The sequence below is a fragment of the Rhinolophus sinicus genome, chromosome 17 (genome assembly GCF_057876585.1).
Source record: "Rhinolophus sinicus isolate RSI-liver-muscle chromosome 17, RSI-T2T, whole genome shotgun sequence".
Classification (NCBI taxonomy): domain Eukaryota; kingdom Metazoa; phylum Chordata; class Mammalia; order Chiroptera; family Rhinolophidae; genus Rhinolophus; species Rhinolophus sinicus.
In genome coordinates, this window is record NC_142517.1 from 182,562,342 (window position 1) to 182,586,894 (window position 24,553).

At 42.2% G+C, this 24,553-nt stretch overlaps 1 protein-coding gene and 1 long non-coding RNA gene across 5 annotated transcripts in view; one reads left to right on the forward strand and one right to left on the reverse strand.

The window, feature by feature from the left end:
- Positions 1–6,475: 6,475 nt before the first annotated feature.
- LOC141573077 (uncharacterized) lies at positions 6,476–10,158 on the reverse strand. The gene is made up of 2 exons (XR_012498646.2): positions 9,912–10,158; positions 6,476–7,107 (listed from the first exon to the last, which is right to left on the reverse strand). It is a non-coding gene; the product is annotated as an uncharacterized LOC141573077 (long non-coding RNA).
- Positions 10,159–10,195: 37 nt separating this feature from the next.
- Positions 10,196–24,553, forward strand: part of SPATS2L (spermatogenesis associated serine rich 2 like) — a 162,570-nt gene continuing 148,212 nt past the window's right edge. For 2 of the 4 annotated variants that reach the window (XM_074339757.2, XM_074339761.2), the window contains exon 1: positions 10,335–10,611. The gene's annotated coding sequence lies outside the window, so the exon portion shown is untranslated. Of the gene's footprint in view, positions 10,286–10,329; positions 10,612–24,553 lie in introns of those variants that run through there. The other 2 variants (XM_019746487.3, XM_074339764.2) reach the window with 2 other exon arrangements.

Consider the following 24,553-nt stretch of genomic DNA (forward strand, 5'->3'; position numbering starts at 1 on the left):
ATCTGCTACCCTGCCTGTGGCTTAGTGACGAAAGTAAATGCTTGGTGGGAGTCTTTAGGACTTGGATTTAAGTAGCCCTCTCTTTCAAAGACATAGACTTTGAGTAGCGTTGCTAGTTTGGCTTTTATCTTATGTCCTAGTTCTAGTAGCTATGCTTCTCCCTTCTTCCCCACCTTGCACTAGAATTCTTGAAACAAAATCCCCATCTCTGCTTCCTGTTCCTTAGTACCTGGCTTCTTAGCTAGATATACCAGACAAAAATTTTAATTGGTATCATAGTAGGGAATAACAGTGGCTTTAACAAAATAAAAAGTTTATTTTTCTCTCATGTAAAAAACATCCAGAGGTAGACAGTTCAGGACTCTTATGATGGCACTTTGGTGGTCGGGGACTAAGATTCTTTCTTTCTGGAGCAAATCCTTAACATTGTTTCTACTTTCAGAGTTGCTCCATGGCCCAAATTGTCTGTCGAAGCATCAGCCACCATTGTTTTCTTTGAAGGAAAAAGCAGAAGAAAGAGAAAGCAGGAGGCTGGGAGGAAAGGCACATAGCAGCTATTTGTCCTCTTATTATAGAACTTTCCAGAAAAGCTCCACCTACTAACTTCCACTTATTTTTCATTGGCTAGAAATCGGTCACATGGCCAAACCTTGCTGCACCAGCCAAAAAACAACAGGTTCTAAGTAAGAGGAAGAGGATGGATTTGGGATAGAAACCAGCAGTTTCTGATGTAATTGCTCAGCTTAGAAATGTTTGCCATTCGTATTATATTCTCCCTCTTGCTGTGGCTCAATATCCTATTTTCTCTCTCTGACCATAATATGTGCTGATGAACTTCCACAAATCTGACCATCTGCTGATTATCCACCTGAGTCTCCAAATACTGTCTGCTTCTATTGTTTCTATTGCTGCGCTGTATCCGCATAATGGTTTAAATGACTTGATTACCCCTTTTGGGCGTCCGTGCTGTTGACTCCAGGCTTGGACTTCTTGTCTATGAATTCCTGGTGAATAGTACTTTCCAGTATTGCCAAAGATGCTTGAAGTTCCCTTAGGTAAAGGAAGGTGAGCATATTACACAAGGGACCAGGGTGGCAAAGGGCAATGACAGTCATTATTTTGGACAGAAACACATCGGGTCTGCGGCAAGCAACTGCTTACTCTGCTTGAACTGTTGCACTTTCCTCCTTCTCCTCCTTGTCTAATCAGTGGTCACCTCTAGGATATGTCCGTGGATCCAAGGCTTTCATTCCCAGTTTGGTAACTAGATTGCTACCTTCTGAAATTTTTCTTCTTTGTGTCCTCCTTGGCTCAGAATCATTTTTCTGGGTACAAGTCTTAGACTTCATCTTATGTATTCTTGACTTTCTCCTTCACCTGTGCGGTCTGATGCTCACTTTCACTAATAATATCTCCAGGCCCTACCCTGAGGCTGGTAATAAACACGTTTGTTTGGTTATTTCTAGGAGTTTGCTGGAGCAGGCTTGAGAGAGCTGATTGTTAAATATAAAAATATATTAAAAATAAATAAATATATAACGTCTCGTTGAACTGTTGGTAGCTTGAAATTGGCCACAGAAGTTATTTACAACATGGAAATTGGCGAATGCTACCAATCAGGGCCTTTTTCTTTTTCCTGAAAGGTGGTTTACGAGCTCACCATTGCTTGTTTCTCCCCATACTTGCCCCCTGTGCAGGCATGTGCGCGTGCTCGAGTGTGTGCACGAACACACACACACACACGCACACACGCACACACACACATACACACACGACAAGTCTAACTCCAGATCCTCATCTCTTCAGTCTATCTCAGCTTCCAGCTACTGCTCACCCTTTCACGCTCGCCTATGTCCAGCGATTTCACATGTTGGCTCCTACCTTACAACAGTCACGTTTAACATTTGATCATTTGAAAATACATTCTGGACCCTAAATACACTTATCCAAAAAACTGCTGACCACATTTTTTGAGAACTGCTAATGTAGGCCATTTAACTTCTGTGAATTTAATATTTGAAGGAAAAGAGGTAATTAATTACTACAGATATTTCAGAAAGACCGGTGCAAACTGCAGTGATAAAGCTGCGTGGTCCAACCAAAATTATCAAGTTGCTTTGCCTTTGACAGAAATTATATCAATTCAGATCATGCTGTTACTGTGTGTCAATCAGGAGCTCTGTTACATCTTTGATTAATAACAATGAAAAATGAATTAATTATTACTTATTGCAGTATTTTAGTAAATAAAACCATTCAAGACACGGAAAAACAATAAAAAGGATGATGAAAGGCTAGGGACCACTAGCCTATGACTTTTTAAAGAGTATGCCAATTTTTTATTTTAAAAGAGTTACGTTTATAAACATGTAGAGGTTGCTAATATAGTGACTAGACGCACAGGCTCTGGAGACACACTGCCTGGGTTTGCACTAGAGCTTTGCCACTTACTAGCTCTATGATTTGGGGCAAATTCCTGTGTCTGTGCCTCAGATTTCTCATCTGTGAAATGGACAAAAAAGCACCTACCTCACATGATTATTGTGAAACCAAAATGAAATAGCACATAAAGTGCTTAGAATGGTGTCTGGCATGTAGTAAATAATTAATAAATATCTGCCAGCATTTTCATCATTAGTGCTATTTTTGGAGTGCCTGCAATATGCCAGGAACTGTGCTACACGCTTCACATTCAATGGCCTGTAACACTTCACATTCGATCTCCTGTAAAAATTAAGCTCATTTTTATGAGTAAGGAAGTGATGAACTGATGTAACTTTTCCAAGGTCTTGTGGCAAGGAGCTGGCTCAATAGAGCTTAGGAGTTTTCATTTAAATGATAGAAAGATGTAAAGCCACGGCTTGCATTGGAATCCAAACCATCCTGACATTTAGTATTCTACTGGGAAATTCTTCCTTCATAGTCAAACGAATCCTTGCATGCTGTAGCATAAACTATTCTTGTTCTGTCTTCAACAGAGACAGAAAAGCTCGCGGACATCCCTGTGTTTCCCCTTACAGGCTGTTATGAAGTTGCCCTCTTGATTTGTCTTCCCCAGGTTTTAAAAACACACAGCTCCCACAGGCCTTCTGCATGAACTCTGTTTATTAACCATAGAATAATCTCCACACAAATGTATTTCCACTGATTTTTTAAATTAGACTTTACATCAGAAGTTCATCATTGATGTAAGTAGGGCGCAGTATCCTTTGGCTGAGCTTGCTTCATTTAGGAAGCAGCCGAACATAAGCATCCTTTCCCTGTTTTGGATGTTCTTATTCCACCTTCCCATGGAGAAGCTGCTATCCACAATGTGCCTTGATACACCTAATAAGGATATTTTTCCGTTTTCAAGTTTACATGTCATTTTGTTTCACAGAGTTGAGTCTAGATTCACTGATATTAATATTGAATTGTGCAATCTGGAAGGCAATGAAACGCTGTTTCATTGTTCGTCATCTGTTCATTCCCCACGTCTGGGTCAGGCACGGTGCTAGACACGAGAAACAAAAGACAGTGTCCTTGCTCACAGGGAGTACGTAAGTCTCCTCAGGGAGACAAATGCACAGTTACCTAATTATGATGATAGGGCAATGCTCAGGAATCAACAGGAACATGGGAACGGGGGCATGGATGACACCCTGGAATGTGGGTTTTGTGGGGTCTGATACAATATCCTGGGTATCCAATCAGAGACCCAGGCTCCAACCCCACTTTTACTACGAACTTTGTTATTATGGTTGAATTGCGTCCTCCACCCAAAAAAGGATATATTGGAGTCCTATCCCCCAGTACCTGAGAATGTGACCTTATTCGGAGATAAGGTCATTAAAATGAGGTCATTAGAGTGGGCCCTAATCCAATATGGTTGGTGTCCTATAAAAAGGAGAAATTTGGACATGAAGACATATGAATGCAAAGGAAAGGCAATGTGAAGAGACACAGGGAGAAGTTCGCTACCTAGAAACCAAGGAGACAGCTCTGGGACAGACCCTCCCCTCGCAGCCCTAGGAAGGAACCAACCCTGCTGACATCTTCATCTCCATCTTCTAGCCTCCAGAACCGTGAGATAAGAAATTCCTGTTGTTTAAGCCAGCCACCCAGCCTGGGGTGCTTTGTTATGACAGCCCTAGCAAACTAATTCATCATTTCACAGTCACAAGCATACCTCATGTCTCAGGTTCCACTCTAGACAAGGCCAGTCCCACGTATGGGAAGATTTGGGCAAAAGCACTCAAAGCACAACCAACCAAAAAAGTGGCTGAATCTGCCTTTGTTTCATTCAAAGGCTATGACCCAAAGGAATCTTGAGTTTTCTTTACATAGTGAGTTTGGGTATACAAGTTTCCTTTATACTCTCTAGTATAGTATCCAAAAGCAACTCCAGGAGAACTTTGTTTATAAAGTAAGTAATATACATTAATACGAGATATTTAGAGTATAAGCTATACCCAATAGATAAAACTTTGTTAGGTAACAGATCAACATGGCACGACTTCAAATAAATGGTTAATAAACATACGAAAAGATGTTCTAGCTCACTAATAATCAGATTTGTGACAAAACTACTCTTGGTAAACAGAAGGTGCTAATACACATCAAAGAATCAAGTGAATGTATACATCCTGAATGAATGATAACCTACTCACCTATAACACACACTGCTGCCATTTGTCTTCCTGTTGGCACACAACTAAGGTTGAATGAACCTGGAATTATCTTCCTAGAATGCAGGGTGTCATGTAATCGTTAAAACCAACCAACCAAACAAACAAAAAACCCTCAAATCCAACTTCTATTAGGTACATAATCATTTCAGGCATTAGCTTTTGAGAAGAGAAGGTTTTTAACCTTAAAAAATCTGAAGCAGTGAAAAGATAACCTAATATTTAGCTCCTGTAGAGACTATGCAAGTTCAGCCAAAGGACATTGTTTGGTGTTTTTTTGTTTCCAATATATTTTGCCCTCCGGCCAGCAAAGTTATCCCTTTTCTTCTCACCCCAAGTCTTCCTCTTTCCTGGAAAATTTCCAAGCAGAACCCTGGTTCTAGTTCATAACAACTCAATCTGCTGCCATTGGGACACCAAGAGAATGACTCATTTCTTTGGATTTGCCTCAGCAAGTTTTTGGCAAGCCTTTGTTGCTCTGCCCATCCATCCCTCAACCCCTCGGCATTGGCCAGTGTCCACAACGGGATTTTATTTCAGTCTCTATTGACTTCCGTCTGTTTACTTTTTGTTTTAAGAAATTGTAATTATATAAATGATATACAAAGGGGGAAAAAGTGTACAAAGTTAAAAATGGAAGTCCCTCACCTCCAGGGTTACCAGTGTCAACAGTGTACATATCCTTCAAGATACATAGATCTCTGCCCTCCTCCCCCCTTTAGAGCACATACTGTACATATTATTCTGACTTGCTCTTATCACTCAAAAATATAACACTCTTCTATGTCAACAAATCAATATCTCCCTCGTTTTTAAACAGCTACTTAAATTATTCCACACTGTATATGTACCAAATGTACTTAACCATTTCTCTATTCATAAATGTTGAGGTATGGTCCAATTTGAGGGGGGGGCCTCTACAAATACTACAATAGACATACATGTAAATATATTCTTGCACACTTATTTCTGCTGAATAGATTATGTATAGTGGAAATGCACAAAGAATATATGCATTTTTAGTATTTATAGATACTGCAAATGCTTTCCAGATGTTTATCAATTCTTACTCCAGTCACTTCAGTATAAAAGTTATTTCTTATACACGCCTACAAACACTTGATATTAAAACATTTTTTCCAATGATAAGTAAAAAAAATGTTATCTTTTCATTTACACTGATCATTGGTAAGGTTATGTTTTTATAAGCTTATTAGCACATATTCCCTCTTTTGAGAATCAAGAATCACCTCTTCCTATCCTGTGTCCATTTTCTTATTTTGCTGCTTCACTTTTTCGTATTGATTTCTAGAAGTTATTTCTATTTTGCATATTAACCTCTTCCTGTTGTGTATGTATGTTGCATACATTTTCTCCCATTAAGTAACATTGTCTATGGTAGCCTTCACTGTATAGAAATATTGTGGGTTTTTGTTTTTTTTGGTAGTCAAATATGTTTAATCTTTTCTGTTATAGTTTCTGGAGTTTTTAGCAAGGTATTTCTAGCTAGTGTTATAAAGATAACCAATATTGTAAAAGATTCTCTTGTATTTTCTTTTAGCATTTATAGTTCTGTGTAGATTGTTAATCCCTCTGGATTTTTTCTTAAATATGGAAAAAGATAGTGTATTCGTTTTCCTTAACTCAACAGAAGGTTTTTGGTTTTTTTTACTAAGATAACATTTCTATGTGGGTGTTTAGCAAGTAGATACCATAGAGAGACTTGGGCTTCTTCTATCCAGTGTTTCTACCCTGTTCTCAGTAAGGAGTCAGCAAATTATTGCACACAGGACAGCTCAACTCAGTGCCTGTTTTTGTAAATAAAGTTTTATTGGAACACAACCTTGTCCTTTTGTTTACACAGTGTCTATGACTGCTTTCTTGTGAAACAGCTGAGTTGGGTAGTTGGGATAGACACATATGACTCACAAAGCCCAAAATATTTACTTGACAGCTCTTTGTAGGAAAAGTATGCTGACTCCTGCTCTGGGGTCTCAGGAGTCCTTAGTTCCCACATAGCAGATGGAGAAGAGAAATCATGCAGGAGGTTTTCCATTAGTGGGGACTGGAAGTGGAGTACAAAGTTTCCATCTACATTTCACTGGTCTGAATTCAGTCACTTGGCCTCACCTGTGAAATGTGGATTAGTTGTGCATCCAGGAAGAAAGAGAAACAGATTTGTAGAATTATTAGCCATTCTCTGCCACAGTGTGACCTGTAATTATTTGTTTCTTTCTTCCTGCCCATTTTTAATCAGAATAGGCTAGATTATGCTGCAGAAACAAACAACTCCTAAATCTCAGAGGCTTAGAAAACCAAAGGTTTATTTCTTGTTCATACTACGTATCCATAAGAATCAGCAGAAGTGACATTGCTCATTGTTGTCATTCATTCCAGTCTGATGGAGCAACCACCACCAGGCACCTTGTTGGTTGCAGTACTATAGGGAAAAGTAGTGATGCATGCATTAGTTCCTCTGCCCAGAGCTGACAACTCATCACTTCCATCCACCTTTCATTGGCTGAAGCAAGTCACAGGGCTACACTGTACTTCAGTAGGGTGGGGAAGTGCAACCCTATCATGTGCTTCAACGGACGCAGAGCTGCAATATTTGTGAACAGCCCTAATGAATACCACACACAATGAGAAAACACATTCATTTCTTCCCTAAGGGAGATCACCCAGATTCTACCCAGTCACAGTCAAGGAACGCTAGATGACAGACTCACCAACAAGTCTGAATAGTGGCCTGGAGCCTAGCAACTAAAATCACTCCCTGTCCCCAACACTGATTCAGGTGTCAAAATTCTAATAGAGACAACTACTGACAACGGCCTGAAACAGGTGTCTGGGATCTGAGCTACTTCCCTGAATGCAAATCCTGATCTGCATGACCATGCCTGGAGAATCAGGAGCACAGCACAATCTAGGGTGGAAAGTAGGGAATATGTCATTTTGCTGAAATCAATACTGCAGGGAACCAGTCAGCCTCAGTGAAGGATATGTCACTGTTCTCCTTACAATTAAGCACACTGGGTAGACTGTAGGTGACAATATGCAGAAAAGCAGTAGACACAGATGAAAAATACCCGTATGGAAATATTAGAACATATAAACTAACGTGTTTTGTTCATCCCTCAGAAAATGTTTACTCATGATTTTCGTTTGTTTGCTTAAGAAAAGAACTTCGCTTCCCTATGGAGCTTAGAAAATAGTAAAATCATATTTATGAATTATAATCATAGAGAATCATTTTGAACAATAGAATCCTATTAACATTAGACAGATAACGTCCTGATCAAAATTTCAAATAAAGTAATTTTTCAAATATTTTCACTATCCGGTGCCAACAATACATATTTTTTTCATATTCTACATCTTTGGATTTGTCTGTCTCCATGTAATTATCTCCATGTCTACTTCCATGTAAGTATAAAAATCATTTATGCTTAACTCATCAAAATACTACTTTTTTTTGTTATTTGATGTCCAAGAAGTTTTTACACTTTTCAATGGGAACTTTAAATCCTCTCTCCCAGAAACAGAAATTTTCATTTTTTTCCTGACTTAATTAAACATAAAAAGGTTTAAGTTTGATCGGAAAGTCACTGTCTATAAAACTTTTAAAAATCTGGTTTCTTTTGCTAGTCCCATAGCTAACTCTTGAAAGCTATAATTATTTTCTTTAGTTACTTTAATATTGTCTTGTCATGGGCGAGGCCTCCATCTCCAGTAGAGAATTAATTTTATCTAGTTTGTGGTACAGTGGTTACTACTACACTCCTATTCTCCATTTGTTTTTTCCATCAATTCAGTGGTTTAATATTTTTGCTCTCAACACACATACCAGTTATTCTTACGGCTGCCACCTACTAACTGAAAAAGAGCCCTCAAATGTAAAAGGCCATCGTGTATGGGCTTCTGAAAACTCTTTCTTCCCTCTGGTCATATTCAGTTCTTGAAAACATTTTTCTTTCAGACTTTACTAAGCAAGTTAGATTTGGAGTCCTGGGCAGATTATGAAGTGGTAGAAGAAAGGAATGAAGATTGAGTTCAATGTTATTTCCAAAACCCTTCCTAGGAAAGCAATAATTTATTATTCATTTTGGAATTCTAATTATGGGGACAAACCCAAAAAACTTAAAATATTTTGCCAGAGGACCTAAAAAAGTGTATCAAATCCCAAGTCAAATTGTTATGTTACCTTTTCCACCTGAATTTAATAAGCAATAAATAATTATCCTTTATATGTAATATGGATTCTAGAAGCAAGTTTTCCCATCTGCAGCACAGGCAGGGCCAGACTGTGTAGGTTCAAATCCTCCCTCCACCATTTACTAGCTTAATAATTTAGGCAAGTTATTTTACCTCTGCATTCTTCAGTTTCTTTGTAGAAAAGGACAAAAATAGTACGTATGTACCTTACAGGATTGTTTGAAGGATTAAATGAAGTTAATACTTATAAAGCACTTACAAATACTTGCTAAATAAATTACATGATTCATACACCCATCCAGTGTAGCAAGAACCACCACAAGTCACATAAGAAAATATATTCCTCTACTTTTAGCTCTTCTATTTCCTATCAGGGCTGTGCATTGTCAACAGGGGCACATTATGTTAACAGATTAGAACTTTGTGAGAAAGGTGTTTGTATTTTATTTCAAATTACGATTCCTGAACATGGGGTGATATACCATTCCGCTGTACACTCAGCGGCCCCTTAGAGATTGCAGCGTGAGAAGCATAACCAACTCTGGTCTGATATTTCTAAGGGACTTTGACATCCAAGGAGCCGCTGAGAAACAATTGTTGGTATTCAGAAAAAGGGAAGCTAAGAAGTCATCCTTTAAAAAAAAAAAAAAAAAAAAAAAAAACTGAATTGGAGAGCTGCCTGCATTTCGCTCTACTGCCTCTGGAAGAGGTGTGTTATCTAAAGTGCTTCCATCATGAATAATGGTTGAGAAATTGCCTTGACTCTCCCGACTACTGTACTCCCAGGCAGAAATCCATGGGCTCATGCCCATGTGTCTATCTGGAACTTAGTATCACACACGTTTAGAGCAACCCATCTTTCAGAGCCCAGTGTAAATGGGAGGGGCCGGAACACTCCGGGTTAGCCCGGTTTCTAAGGTCAGACCCGAGCCCCAGTACTTTTTCCGCGCCTAGGTCTTCAGATCATTTCGGAATCTGCTACCTTTGTTTACATTTTGAGCTTGGCTCAGCACCACAAACCATTATTACCTTCTAAAAGGAGAAGCATCTTGCATCTGTAGACAGTGCCTGGAGGAGCAAAGTTCATTCTGCTGGATATGGGAGGGTGATTCTCCTGCAACACGTGTGGGTTGTGACAAAATCTTTCAATAACAAGGACAGTGAAAGTGAGGTGGAGGTAGGGAAAGGCGAGGACGTTGGTGTAGGGCAAGCAAGCAAGTGTGGAAGCTGTGCAGGGATTCTTCTAGAAAGTGGGGTGGGAAAGGAGCTAGGGAGGGCGTGTGGAGGGAAGGGATCTGTGTCAGAACGTGCGTGTGAGCAGATACAAAACCCGAGAGAGGCGTGAGCAGCGCTGTGTGTGCGAGCGGGAGCGAGGGGCGCCGGCTCGGGGTGTGTGTGCTTGGGTGAGTGACACCGAGGGGCGGGCTGGCCGGCGGGCCAGCGGGCGGGGGCAGCCTGCGAGGGGCGGGAGTGTCCCTGCGTGGAGCGGGCCGACCCGGAGTTGTGTCAGTGAAGGAATCCAGTCGGGGGCCGAGCTGGCTGCGCCCTCCGCCGCGAGAGCCGGCAGCACGGGGCGAGCTCCGGACGGCGCGCGGCCCAGGCAGCGGCTCCCGCTCGGCCCGCCCTCTGTGCCGCTGGGGCCGCTACCGCCGCTGTGCCTCCCCTGCCGACCGCGCCCCCGATCCCCGTCCCCCGGTCCGGGACGGAGTGCCCAGCGATCGGCGCAGAGGTAAGCCCGGGACCCCTGCCCCCCGCCGCCCGAGGTTCCCTCCCCGCCTGCCGGGCCCGAGCCGGTACGCGGGACTCGGACGGACGCGGTGGGGCCTGCGCGGCCGCCACAGTGGCTCGGTCCGGGCCGCAGGTTCCGCAGCCCGGGCCGCCCAGCCTCCGCCGCCTCCCGGGTCGCTGGGTGTGGCCCCCGCTCGGCGCCGACTTGACGCGGAGGTCGCCGTCCTTCCTTTCTCTGGCCGGCGCAAGCGAGCCGGCGGGCGGGCGGGAGGAGGTGCCGGTTCAGCTCACTTTTGCGCGCCCCAGGCAAGCGTGTGGCCGCCGCGCTCCGACGTGGACCCGCCCGCCCCGGATCTGAATCGGCCGTAGTCCCTCGACTGCCCTCCCCCGCGCGAGCGCCCTCTTCCACTTGCAGAGCGGAGTGCGACCCATCCCCGCCCGCCGCCCGCCGCCCGCCGCCCTCTCGCTGCGAGCCGCAGAGCTGCCCGCCTCAGCGGGACCATCCCGCGCACGACCGTGGCCCGGGCGCCCCCGGGCGCCCCCGGGAGCGGGATGCAGCGGCCCCCAGTGCCGGCCAACTCGCCGCGATTGCAGGCGGGATGACGGGAGTAAAAGCCGAGCGACCCGGCAGCGGGAGGTAGCGGTCGCGCAGCCGCGTCTGGACGGGTGCGATGCGGCGTCCGCAGGCGGCGGCCTGGGCTCGGGATTCTGCCGCGAACTGAAGCCCAAGACGGCGGTTGTTTCGGGGGTGCGGAGAGGGTTCTTCTCGCTCTCTGGACTTTTCCGAATCTCGGAAGATCGGCCCCGCTCGCACGCACTCTGCTGTTCGCTCGCTCTCGGTTGGGTTGTTAATTACTTAACTGCACACGTAGGAGGTGAAGGGCTGAGACTTTACCTGGACCGGGATGCGACCGAAGCCTCCCATCTTCGCAAGTGGAGGTTTCTAGTTCTTGCGTGTGTTTGATTTGTGTTTGTGAACTTCTTAAGCTTTCAGCTCCCAGCAGTCCTGATGTTAGCGGATGCCAAGGTTTTGGAGACTTGATACTAAAGTCTTTCTGTACAGCATTTTCCTTGGAGAGTATTGCAGAATCTAGCATGAGAACTACGTAGTGAAAAACCTTGAACTTCAAACACAGCCTCTTTACATAAAATGTTATGTATAATATTTTCACTTTTTTGTTTAGAATTTCAAATGTTATATTAGAAACTTTTACCAGTCTCCTCAGAAGAAAAAGAACATCGACTCTATTTTAAAACCTATGCAAATTTTAAAACCTATGCAAAGGAAGAGACTTTGTGCTACTATTTGAAAGAATGAGGTCTTGTGACCTTTATGACATCTTAAAGGAACGACCCATTACCATTCTGATTATGTTTTCTAGAGCTAAAGCAGATGTGCAATATGGAAGGGACAGGAAGTCAGAAATTGCTTTATTCCGAAAAAAAAAATTCAAGTAACAGATCCAGTTATTTTGAAAGACACTCTGAAAATAAAGACTAAAATAAAAACTCAAGTTGCCTTCTAGATAAACTATTTCATTGGCCTGATAATATAAATTTTATCACTTAAATAGATGGGGGCAGTTTTATTAAGTAACAGTAGTATTTAAAAATATCTGTGTATGATAATATTTGTTGGATCTTTAACTGGGGGAAAAAATCAACTTTGGGAATGATTTTCTATTTGGACAAGGCATTTACTGCTGCAGTCTCTAATTAGAGTTTTGGATTAAACTCAAGGTTTGTTAAAACCTATTTTGTGGAGCAGCAGAACAAAAAGCATGGAAAATTCTGTATCTGTGTGGCTTTAAACACACACACAAATTAGCCCCAAAGATGATTTGCATAAAAATACAATCACTTGAGTGCAGACAATATTTAAGAGGATAGTGAAAACTCAACATCTGGGAAAGGAGTATATTAATTGGCAATTTTCTTTCTTTCTTTAATCCCTGCCTCTGAAAATATTAAATGGTTTCCTAGGACTCAAGTTAGTTTAATGTGCTTATTTAGACAGGCAAAATGATCGAGAGCCTTTTGTATTCATTTTATTTTAGGGAGGACCCGAATGAAATTCTTCATGATCTGCTCTGTGCTCAAACTGATTTTCAAGTGGCCATTGTGGGCATAGGTATCTATGGGCTTGTGAAGCTGTTTTGCCACCTCTGTAATGATCTGGGAAAGAGAATGCTTTGGCCACACACACCATTGCAGTCTTTGAAGCACTGCCAATCAAAAACATCTCAGATAAATTTTGCTGTGCACGTGGATATACTTTCCATCAGAAGTTAATCTTTAGAAATGTCTCAGTTTTAGGTCTAAATTTTTTCAGTTTCTCAGTCTATGATCATAGAATTGTGCTGTCATTAGCAAAAATTACTTATGGCTTTTTGTGTTGAATGTGACTAAGTAGTCTGTCTTCTATCTTTCTCCTACCTTTACACAATTTTAATCAGCATCTTATGAGATAGGCTGGGAAAGGAACTTTTGGTTACATTTGATAAAATAGAAGTTGAGGTTGCTCATGGTAGGATTGAAGCTATTCTACCACCTTTCTTGATATATGAGTGGTGTAGGTTTTGTATGCATTAAATAAAATAGATACCGCTTACTCACTGTACCGTAGTACTTCTTTCCTAGTCATCATATTCTGTAGACCCTTTGTTGTTATTTTACTGTAACAAGTCATATGGCTGCTGTAATTTTTGTGCACAGAACAGTAGCTTTTATAAGCATGACACAGGACATGAGGGCAGATATATAATATGGACAGAGTGATAGAGTCTGTTTATTGATCTCGGAATGATTGTGCATAATTCAACTAATCAATTCATTCCACCACTGTTCTGTCTTACCATGTAATCACACAATTAAAATATGATTTTCATAATACACACTGTTGAAAATCAGTACACTTAATTATAGAAGAAAAACAAACCTTTCTTTTTTCTTCCCCTTTTTGAAGTAGTCTGCTATGAAGGTGTTATTTCCTTGACACATCAAAATGGCTAATTTGGAGTTGTGATGCTTGTTATGTAAATAGGCCATATGTTGAATTTCTACAGAAGTTTATTCGTTCAGTCTTTTAATGGATAGGATCCCTTAAGTACCACAGCTTAGGAAAATAGTCTATGAAGATGTATTTCTTTATGCTCTCTATATCACTTCTGTTGTATTTGTTTAATAGCTAGTATTTTTATTTTCTAATAAAAAGAATCTTAGATGTGATTGTGTCACCTGTCCTTACATCATACAAAGCTTTGGTACTGACACAAACTCCATATTCATTTATGCACCTGTTTAACAGACTTTTCATAGTGGATGTCTTACTGTCAGGTTAAAGGCTACCTGCCTGGTAAACTTTTCATATTTCTGCTAAACCTTTTCCTTTCACAGTGAAAAGACTCTCCTTTTCTGGATACTCAGCATTTGCTTCATCACCCAGACTTGAGACCTAGCAACCATCCCTGACTCTTTCTTTTGTTCCCTCAGTAACACTGTGCAAGTTTTGTTAACTCTTCCTTTGTAGCAGTTTCTCTGAGCCAGCCCCCACATTTCCTTTGTATTTCCCACTCTCGGCCCCGGCCCTCACCCATCACTGTGTTCTAGGATGAGTATAGTTGTCTACATCCTGGTCTCTCTGTATGTGAGTTTTCTCCATTCTGTGTACTTCCACCACATCAACCTTTCTAAAACTCCTCCTTGGAACTGTTCTCCAAGGATTGTCTTACCGGAAGCCTGTGTTGAAGTCTGGTTTACATGATTCTAAAGCAAGTGCTCTTTGCACTAGTTAAAATACTTTCCATGTCCCCCAGGCCCCCACCCCCACCCCCGCCCAAAATTGCCTTTGGCATCAAGTCTAACCTCTCCACGTGTTTGTAATGTACCTCATAGTCTTGCCCAAATTTAACTTATCAACTTTATGTTATACTTTCCAACATGAACCTTTATTCCTACTGATTGGATCTCACTGCCCTTTGAAGATGACTTTGTACCCTTTTGTTCATGATCTACCTTTTAAAATGTCATTCATTTTTCCTCTGACCTAACGCAACCTTTAGGTTCTAGTCTGCCCGCCCTGTTCACTGTTCCTCTCTGATTTTTATCCTTTTCTACCCTTTTGTCTGCATCATTCCTTTAGACCATCAGATGCTCTCCCCTACTATTGTGTTCTTAATTCTTGCTTTTCCAACTATGTTGCAAGTTCCTTGAGGGCACTGATGTACCTTGTAGTCTGGCTTGTTCCTTGTAGGCCCTTGGGCACAGCAAGCACTTGATAAATATACCTGTAGCATCAATAAGCTAGAAGGGTGAATTTGTTTTTTTTAAATAATAGGTTTTGATACTGTCTGTGTACTGCTCACCATTGTGTCCCCAGAGCCTAGCTTGCTTGACACCTCGTCTTGACCTCAATAAATATTTGTTAACATAGAAGTTAATGTTGACATTGGATAAAAGGACAGACAGGCATTTGAAGGAAGCATTTGTCAAGGAGTTTTTCCCGTTTTTCTTTCGTGGTTCTAATCAGCCTCTCCATTCATCAGCTGTGAGGATTCTAAGGCCTGGCCTTTTCCAGAGTTGAGATAATGATGGAGGCTGGCAGTTGTGCGTTAGAATTAAGCAGGTTGTCATTATTTTAAGGTGGAGTGATGGGTCCCATTAGCGACAAGAACAAAAGCATGCAGAGCCTTATGCCAGGATTTTATACGTAAATCAATTAGACTAGAGTTATCAGTTATATGGAAGTTCAGTTAATTGGCCCTACAATCCCAGACTGTATTGCAGGACTACCCAACCTTTTCATTTAAAAGTTTCCTTGTAAAGTAAAAAAGAAAAGAAAAGAAAAAAAAAAATATCTGGGGGATCCATCTGGGGATGAAAGGAGGTAGAGAAGAGTTGCCACACCCATTCTATTGTGTCCAGAACAAAATTCAATTCTTCACTTTTCTATAAGACTCATTTTGTACAAAGCACTGTTTCTTCCAGGAATTTCAGTTTATAGTCTAGCAGGAGAAATAACATGTATCCCAGAAACAAAGGTCTAAGAGAGAGCAGAAAGGAAAATTTCCTTCTGCTGGGGGTGGCGGGGACCTGCCTAAAGTGATAGTTGCTTGAGCTGATTATTGAAAAGATTTGGGTAAGATTTCAATAGCTATTATTGGAAGTACAAGGGTGAGGGAAGGGTGGCTGGGATAGCGGCAATGCAGGGTAGGCATTCCAGGGGTTTTTGGCTCTGACATCAGTAATATGTTAGGGCTCTTATGGGCATTGGTGGTCTGCAGTGTTCAATAATGAAACTTTAAGGATATACAGATACCTGAAATAATTACTTTTTGGTGCCAAGTACTGAACTGACCATGACGTAAAGCACAAAATGAATCTTGTAAGCAATATAACCAGTGAGTTCCTGGGTAACATCCAACTTGCTTAGAATGCTCAAAAAGACCTCCTGCGTTTGGAAACACCACTGAATGGTAATGTAAATGGGGAATGTCTGCCTGATTGTGATCCCAAGTAACCAGCCATCTCTGGGACACTGCCCAGTGCACCCAACGGCTCAATACACGGGTAAACATGTGTTATATAGAATCCAATTCTGATTCCTTAGAATTACCCCCTCATGGACTATACATAAAACCAGGACTGATGGTGTGGGGACAGAACCCCAAAAAGCAGTTTCCAGGCTCTCGGCCTCACATGGAAGGGTGCTGGCTCAGGTAGTAAATGGCCATCAACTGTGATTGCATGGCCATCAGCTGTGGCTAGTTGGCCGTCAGCTGTAACCAGTGAGCCATTGGCCACTAATATAACTGCTGTGGCTACGCTAGCAAAAAGAAGAGAAGATGGTGGCTGGGCTGGCAAGTGTGGATGGCGGTTTGCGGACAGTGTGGATCCAGCCTCCAGTGAGAATATAGTGGTATGACTCCCCTACCTATGGCTCCGTGGGTGTTCCTTTTTGGCCTCACCATATCCTGCGTTCTTGTGTGGGGAGTGGGAGCAGAGACCCCGCCTGGCACCCCGCACGACAAATGGTGCAGCGAGCAGGGTCTCCCGCACGACAGATGGGGATAAGTTTCAGGTTGCCAGATTTAGGGTCAGCGTAAGGAAGGTAGTCCTATCATGTATGGGTTGTGCTATTTCATGCGGTGGTAAGCCCACCCATAACTAAGTGTATTCAAGCATAGCCTATACCAGGCAATATCTCATTTAAATATATGCATTATCTCCCTTCTTCCTCAAAGCAGTCCTCTGAAGCATATATGCTAATTACCCCCGTTTAACTGAGGAGCAATAGTGACGCCTAGGAGGTTGAGTTGCAAGCTGAGGAGCAGGTGTCAAGCCTACGCATTTTGAGGGCAGAGACTGAATATGTCCTGGATGAAAAAAGGATACATACATCGGGTGGCTATTAAGGTTTTTAAGAGCCCTTCCTAACGCTGAGATTGATTCTTTAATTCTCTTTAGGGATCAAGGTGCTAATAGTTGCAAAGCACTAATTCATTATCAGCTCACCCAATTCTTAGAAATTCAGAACAAAATGAATGCAATTATCAGAGCATGATAGTTAACACTCTTTGATCATCTCATTTAAACCTCACAGTCATATTGCAAGGTAGGGATTATGTACCCTCATAAGAAGGGGACACTGATGCCCAGGGAAGTTACTTGATTGAATCTGCAGAGTTGATAAGTGGCAGATGCATCTGTTTGGTGACTGACCCCCATGCCTGGCTTTTTTTCTTCCCCTATCCTGTGACGTAGTGCAGGGTGACATTGAAGATATTTACCTGTCAGGTTGGCACAGACCCTGACCAATCAGAGGCCACTAGCTACAAGCGACCACTGTGATTCTCCTGGTTGGTGACTGCCAACTGAGGTGATGTTTAGGTGAAGTCCAAAGGTGCGTGAAAGTCTTGGTACTATTCCTAGCCTGCAGATGTGGAGCTCCAGAAAGCTAGTGACTTCTTTCTATGTTCAGCATTTATCTGATTTTATACAAGTACTATTAAAGAAAAAAAGCCTTCATGGACAATTACATTTCATTTATATTTCTAAATAAGGAAAACTGGTTTTCCAATGGTATTGTCATGTCTTCCTTAAAAATGGCAGGATCTTCTTCCCCATTCCTTATTTTCCCTGTACCCTCTTCCAGTCTGAGGCTCATCTCTCTGGACACCATCCCCTCTTGCTCCATTATCTTTCATTTCTTCAACAACTCAACCAACCTTTTCTCTCAGTCCATGAGCGTGGTGGCGGTCTTTCACATCCTTTACAAAAATAGAAGACAAGACAAACAAAAATCTCCTGGGCCCCTTTCCTCTTGGTCTGGTTCTGTTCCGTTTCACTCCTGATTTAGAAGGTAGCGCCTTGTAGGACAGGTGGTCCTCAGCTCCTCCCCAGCTGCTGTTTCTCTCCCGCCCTCTACCCTGTCCTCTCGTGGTGGCCGCCTCCATCCTTTAAACTGCCAGGTCCATCCTGCAGGATTCTCTTCTAATTCTTGACCTGTATGCGGCATTTGATGTTACTGATCTCTCTTGAAACTTTGCTCTGTCTTTTGAGTCATTTCTCTCTCCCGATTTTTTCCGTTGCCCAACTGCTGTGTGTTAGACTTACCAGTAGGTTCTCCTCCTCCTCCCAAACCTCAGCATCCTGTGGTATTCACTCCTCAACCCTTGCTCACTCCTCACATTTGCCCTGGGATGACCCCCCTGCTGTTTTCTTCTGCTACCACCATATGCCCTTGGTTCCTTAATCTGTGACTCCAACGTTGAACTCTTCTGATCTCTGCTCCAGGGATCTTAAACTCAGCAAGGTCAAAACTCAACTTCCACAACCAGGGTATTCCTTCTGTGTTCTCTCTCAGTGAATGAAACCCACTTCACCAGGTTGAAAACTTGGGAGTTGTTCTAGATTCCTCACTCTTCCTCAACCCCTACATTTCACTGAGCACCAAGACCTATGGAAACTGTTCTCAAACTGTCTTGAATCTGCCCTCACCTCTTCAGAAAATTACCACCATCACTTCCGTGGTTCTGGCCCTCATCACTTCTCCTGAGGATTACTGCAGGCCCTCATAACTGGTCTTTCTCCTCTGCCTGGCCTGCCTCCAACCCGTTCCCAATGCTGCTGTCTTTCTAAAAGGCAAATATGATCACGACTCTCTGCTGCTGAAAATCTTCAGCGGAGTCACTGCTTCTCCAGGATAAAATCTGAGCTCCCGAGCACAGTACAAAAGCTCCTTTGTGATCTGGGCTCCCCCCTTGGGTGTGTGTCAAACTCTTCTCTAATGATCCTGGTTCCCCACTCTCTTCCCCCGCCCACAGCATCCCTACTGAAGGAAATGAGTTGTGACAGGAAAGAAGTGAGAGGAGGGATGGGAACAGAGAAGAGCCGATAGGATTGTGCTGACCAGCACTGGAGCCCCGAGCTGCATGTAGCTATTGAGCCCCTGAAATAAGGCTAATCCAAACTGAGAGGTTCTGTAAGTGTAAATTACACCACGGCCAAAGACTTTTTATGAACAAAGAATGCAAAGTGTCTCATTAACAGATCTTAATATTGGTTACATGTTGAAACAGTAATATTTTGGATATAGTGGGTTAAGTTAAATATATTATTAAAATGAATGTCACATTTGTTTTTTAACATGGCTACTAGAACGTTTTAAATGACCTGTGTGGTTTGCATTATAATTCTGTCGGACCGCGTTGTTACAGAACATCTCCTCATTCCCAGGAGATGCATCCTACGTGAGCCAACCCAGAGCTTTTTGAATGATCAAGTCAGCCCCACAGGTACAGAGAAGCAGCAATTGCTCAGTTTCTTAAATCCAGAGATATTAAGTGCTTTAGATAAGACTCAGAATCAGAGAGACAGATTGTGAAAGTGACAGCCAGGAGTCATACGTACATCCGTGCACAGCACTGAAGTCACGATTAAAGCACATCTGGCTCTCCAGTCACCGTCAGGAGTGGGAAGCAGGGATACTTGTGTGCTAGAGGGAGGATTTGAGATAGACAGAAGGAGCAAGGGAGGGCCAGTGGAGTCACATTCCCGGGAAGCCTCCCACTTGGGAGCCACACCTTGGCCTCTGAGCTCTCCATCTGCCATTGGTCCTTCCCAGTGGGCTAAGTCCCAGCTCCCCCACTGTCTCGCTCTAGGATCCTGAGCAAATGAATGAATCAGTGGGTCTGCAGCCTCAATGATATGTACATCCTCCAGTCATTGTGCATCAAACAAAATGACGTGCCAAACATGTTGGTAAGTGCTTGACAGAAGGTAGTGATGCCTTAAGATACTGAGGGCAGCAATCTGTGGATCAGTTGGCCACAAAGGCTTTGAAGAGGGGTATGTGGGCTGTCCGAAAGACCCCGAAGGTAACATGCTGTGTCTTACGAGAGATGCAGAGCTTTATGTGTTCACAGTGGAAAAGCCAACCAGTGATAGGAAACCAGAGCTTATCAGTTTGGATGGAGCAGGAGGGAGAAGCCTGAAGGTGAGGGGAAGAAACCATGACTATCACGAGAAAGGTTTAGCAAGATCAGATTCCAGTGCAGCCTGATGGGCAGCGTGAGTCTGCGTTCTCTTCCGGTAGATTCCGTGCTGTGGTCTGTTGAGCCCTTCACTTCTGAAAAGAACCCCCCTGAGCAATTGTTTTTCTTTGCTTTTACACATTAGGCATTAGTATAAGATTCTGTTAAGGGGAAAGATTCTTGTGCTAAAAATAAAAGTTTGAAAGTCATACATCTACAGGAAATGGCCTGAGAAAGTGGTAACCATCCTGGTGTGGTTATTTTTTCCCCGATTTGCAGGATGTGGGACCAGTGTAGGCCCTTTGCAGGAGGGTCACAGCTCCCTTGCATCTGTGCCTTGGTGACTGTCCATGGGGCTGACCATGCAGTTTGGTTTGCCCAGGCAATTTACCTAGAAAGCCGCTACTCAGCCTCATTCTTGGGTAACCCAGTTTTCACTGTGTGCCCCAGGTTCCACTTCCTCTCCCACATCCCCAAGTCCCTGCATTGAGTTCTTGTGTAGGAATCCCAAGTTGCCTTGTAAGGATCCCATCGCACATCGCCGCGCCTTAGGACGGTAGTCTTGCCTCTGAGCCTCAAGCCCTACGGTGAGGCCCCACTACTATCTTCCAGGCTTCTGCAGTACTGACACCTGCCAGCAAAGGGCAGGAAACTCTCTTAGTTTAATAGGTATGTGTGGACTTGAATAGCTTGCCTGGATACTAGCTGTTCTCCGGGTCCAGACCCCTGACACCAAACACTGCAAACACCAAACACTTGCTGCCCTACTGGTCTCTAGGTCCCATTTGTACTATATGCGCAACTGGGGAAGAGATGGGGAAGGCAAATATAGGGCTGATTTTTCTAAATTATGATACATCCACTTCTTTGCCTCCTATGGGAAGGCTGCTAGTCTTACGAGTGGATGAAAAAAGTGGCTGCCTTTGTTGTGTGATTTCAGAACCTATACTACTCAAAAGGGCACTTCAAACAGCAACAGTTTCTCTTTCCTGCTCTCTAATGCAAGCCTGTGTTCTAAAAACTCTGTTCCCTTTCCTAAGACCAGTATAGTTCAGAAGAAAAGGAGGACACATTTGGCACTTGAATGGCCTGGTTTTGACTCATGTAATTGGCTAGCTGTATGAACTTGAGCAAATTATTTAATCTTCCTGAACCTCAGTTTTTTCGAAGTTTTTACGAAGTGAAATTAATACCTACTTGTTTTGTTACGATTTTGTTATGACTAAATAAGAAAGAAAGTGCCCAGCAGCAGGGCCTAAAATGCAAATGCTATGGAAGTGGTAACTTAGACTTATGCTCCTTAGGATGAGTAATTGTATGGGCCCTTCCCTGAGACTGATAAGGAAGAAAATAAGGAATCCAGGTTAAAGGACCCAGATTTCACCCATCAAGGGCTGAAAAGGACCAGAAGGAAGTTGCCTTCACGTTGTGTTTAAGGCTAGGCTTGCCTATTATTGGTTTGCATTTGTGAAAATACGCATCTGGGGTTATAAATACAGCATGAAGCCATGGAAAAAAGGCATGTTTACATCTTCTATTGGGATAATGTAAGAATAAACAAGGTAAGTTTTTGAATCTCTGTAATAGTCAGGTGCACTGCCATCAAAATAAACTTTCATTTCTATTCTTTGCTGATAAATTACAAATAAAGGAAGACACTAAAATAACCCACAAAGGAAGATTCATATACAAATTAGGCACCAGGGACAAATTTCACACTTACTTTGTTGGAGCCATTCTTTCTTTAACTGTGGGTGTTTGGGAAGTTCTTTTGTTGCAGCCTTATCAAGAAGAGGGGAAAAGCTTTAGTGTACTGAGGAAGAATGCTTTTGATTGGAGGCAATATTGTTCTCAGTGTGGGCTGACTTTCATATATTACAGTGATTGCTAATACATAACCGAGAAAACCCATTTATTGAAGTGCCATAAACAGCAGTGAGATAGTCTGATCTGACATACTGCCACTTCTGAGTGTTTATTATAGAAATGTGGGCAGTCCTCTAATTTGTAAAGGAGAAAGTGGAAGATGCTATGCTGGCTACTGTGACTGCTAATGTCCTGATCTGGAAGGTCTTTGTCCTTTCTCATTTATTTCCTCTGTGAAGTCTGAATGGTGGAATGGATTCAGTACATGCGCCGGCCTGCCAGTGACTTCCTCGGCTCTTGATGCAATTGATCACCCCACTGTAATGCCATAGCCTTAGTACAGTGTCATATTAAAATTGCGAACATGCAAGGAGGAAATGTAAATCTACTGCCTCAAAAATTAAAAATAAAAGCATTCAAAATACAATTTAGTGCTGGTTTGTGGCATCGAATGTATAAAGTCATTTATTGTTCTGGTAGTCCCAGAGCAAGAAATGTTTCAGCTATAGTAGATGATAGCACCTAAGGTTGCCATGACAACATTAATTTATAATTTCCAAACTTTGGTAGAATTTCACGTTCTGGACTCTTCTGGATTGCATTTAAATTTATAGTTATTTCTCATTTATTAAGGTGAGCCATATTTAGTTATTTCTTACATAAATGCACCAGGAGTATCTTCACGAAAGTTACTTATAGGACATTAGAAGCATAGAGTGTGGGCATTGGAAAGGGACAGTCGATACTGGGGTCTGACATTTCCCCCAAATGCAGGAATCCCTTCCGCAGTATCCTAGGCAGCCAGCTGCCATTTGAACCAGGAATGAGGAACCCACAATTTGTGATGCTGAGGAATTCTGCTGACAGTAGTCTGCAATCCTCTTAGATCTAAAGCCCCTTTAGATTTGGGCCTTGTCTCATCTGTGGTTGGACCAATATTCATTATTAAGCACAGGTGGACAGAAATACTGAAATCTGCCTCCCTGCGGCTTCCCCATTCATTTTCCATTGCCCTTTGAAGTCCACAGAACAGACATGCACCTTCTGTGGGGTAGCTCTTCAAATATTTGACATAGCTATGGTATCTCCTACTTGAAGTCCTCTCTCTTCAGGCTTTTGTGGCCCCAGGTCTCCGAACTGAAATTTCCCAGCCTTTTAGCACTCCTCTGGTCACTCGCCACTCTGCCTGTGCCATTTTAAAAGTGAGGCATCTTGAACTCAACACCCTCCTCCTGAGTTCTCTGGGCGGTGGAAAACACATGGCTGCCATTAACTCCCCTATTCAAGGCACCTGTCTTTTATTAACCTAGTCAAATATTGGGTTAGCCTCCATTTTAAATCAGTGACAGCATATTGTGAGTTTATATCCAAAGTCACATAAAACTTCCACATCTTAACAATTGCTACAAAGCCAAGCTCCCGTTATTCTACCCTTGTTTAGTTGTGTGAACCTATGTAGAGAACTTCACACATATCTTTGTTACATGTTGTTTCTTTTTGTCAAATCATTTTTCCTCTCTATCAAGACATTTTTAAATTCTAACTTTAAAAAATTCAATGTATTTTTTAAAATTCAAGGTATTAGCGGTACTTCTTTTCACTTATTTATCAATTACAGATTTGAGAATGGTACTTACTTTGTCATTGATATAATATTGACTGAGACAGGCCAAAGATAGAGCTCTGTGACTTTCTAGAAGAGACTTCTTGGAATTTTGTTAGATTTTTTAAACAAAACTAGTTTGGTAATCTTTTACTAATACAAAGGGTGCTAAAAAAATGTATACACATTTTAAGAAAGGAAAAAACTTTATTAATTGTAATACTCAATATATACCAATAACAAAAGATGAATACAAGTCATGTTTGACTTCCGCAATTACAAGAGGTGCTCAAAGTGGTTACCATTAGCATCTAAACACTTCTGATTATGGCGAACTACTGCTTGAGCATAGATGACATCTCTTAAGATGTGTATACATTTTTTTGGCACCCCCGGTATTTACTTTTTTGACCCCAGGTTGTCTAAGAGGATACAGTCAGCAAAGATTTAGTCAAATACATGTCTTAGTGACACTATAATTGTTGATCCACTTATTGCCAATCCTAGAACCTCTATTATGAAGTGAAAAGAGATTAATTTGGAGTAACTGTTAGATTGCATTAATTTTTCTTTTGAAAAATTTACTGAAAAGCATATCTAAATAACCTTATTTTAAATTTATTTTTAAAAACAATTTTGTAAAATAAATTCATACCTCACCTATAATTTTCATTCATATGAACTTGTTTGGTTCAAAGGAATTGCTTTTTTGTACATCATTCCGTTTTCTTTGTGGAATCATTGCTCTGAAAATGAATTGGTGGTATGACAGGAAATCGCTCCTTAGGTGTCACTCCAACACATCATTATATTCGCACCTCCTGGGATAGACAGTAATCAGGCTGAGGCATGTCCAAACAGTGTGCTGGCGTCTATGTAAATAGCTCCGTGACAGTATCACTAACATGACCATGACAGCAAATGAGCTGATGACATCATGT